Raw genomic sequence first — 1,547 nt, 5'->3', positions numbered from 1 at the left:
GTAGACTTATCAAACTTCAAATTGCTGTTTTCTGGTCCAAGGTATTAGTGAATAGGACAAACAAGTCTATTAACTCAGTTTATTTTGATTGTTAATGTAAGAATTGATATCTAGTATCTATCACGAGAATCTGTTAATGATGCTGCGTTTTAGGTCATTTCGTTAGGGTCAATGAAAAGTATTTTCTAGTTTGACAGAAAAACAATTGTTATAAATGCTACAAATCAGTTCTTGCTTTCCATGCCTCCATGGTGAATATAGAATTGTGGGAGTGAGATTTTCTTCCATCAGCACTTAATATCATCCTCATTGTTTGCATAAACCAATTCTAAACTTTTTATTCACAGTGTGTAATTTCTACTTGTATTACTAAAATTTACTGAATGTATTTAATATTTAAATTTTTGACATTGTACCATATTTAAATAATTACTTTGAAATTAAATTCTAATTTAAATTTCCTAAACCAAATCTCCATGGGATTATGATGAAGGTGGTTTTTATAAGCTTTATCAAATAATTGAGTGTGCTATTGAAATTAAGCTCTGCTTATTTCCTAAGGGTGAAAAATAATAGATTGTTTATAAAAGGCTACACAGGGACAATTTTTTTTGTTAAAGTACATATAATTGATATCTATTTAGCTCTTAGAATATTGGCTTAACAATCTGATTTTTTTTACCGGCACATAAACAGAATACTTACAATAACAATAATTATCTCTCACTGGAATGAGATATTGTCTTTAAAAGTGTGAATCAGAGCATCCATGATGCTTCCTATTTCATAGGAAAGGGTAAAGTAGTCACAATGGCTTGTACAGGTCCCCCCATCTCTCTAACTTGCTTTTTTTACCACTTCTCTTGCTCACAAAGAGACAACCATACAGTCACCTTGCAGATTCTTGAATGTGCTCTTGTTCATGTGACTCAGGGCTTTATATGTCTGGAAGTCGCTTCCTCTAGATATTTATTTTCTCATTTCCTAATTTCCTTCAATTCTCTCTCAATGTCAACTTATTCAAGGAGTCTCTGCTGATAATCCTATATCAGATAGAATCTCTGCCTATATCCAATCCTTCTTACTCTGCTTTATTTTCTCAGTAGCACCTTTTGAGTCTTAAATTATATTTGTTGTTTGTTTTCATTGTTTGTCTCTCTACCAGACTAAAACCTCCATCAGGAATTGTATTATCTTCTGTCATGTTGACAGTGCAGAGAATTTTGCCTACTACACGATAAACACTCAAAAATATTAAAAAAGCAAATGAACTAACTAGGGGAAAAAATATTCCCTCAATAATCTCATTAAGTGTTTCTAATCTAATTACCAGATAACTTGGCAAATATGTAACCCACAGAAGAGAGTAGGAAAATTAGAAGGCATTACATTTCCTTTTGTTTGCTGCCTCTTTTCGTCTAGAATCACTTTAAATTACTTTTGTCCATAGCCCGTATATCTATTTTTCTTTAAAATTGGCTACCCCGGGGTCGGCCCGGTGGCGCACTGCTACAGTGCGCCGCTTGGGAGCGCGGCGGCGCTCCCGC

Source organism: Galeopterus variegatus, unplaced genomic scaffold (assembly GCF_000696425.1).
Source record: "Galeopterus variegatus unplaced genomic scaffold, G_variegatus-3.0.2 Scaffold3427, whole genome shotgun sequence".
Lineage (NCBI taxonomy): Eukaryota > Metazoa > Chordata > Mammalia > Dermoptera > Cynocephalidae > Galeopterus > Galeopterus variegatus.
The sequence above is the reverse complement of the archived record's forward strand: the minus strand, read 5'-3'. Positions refer to the sequence as shown.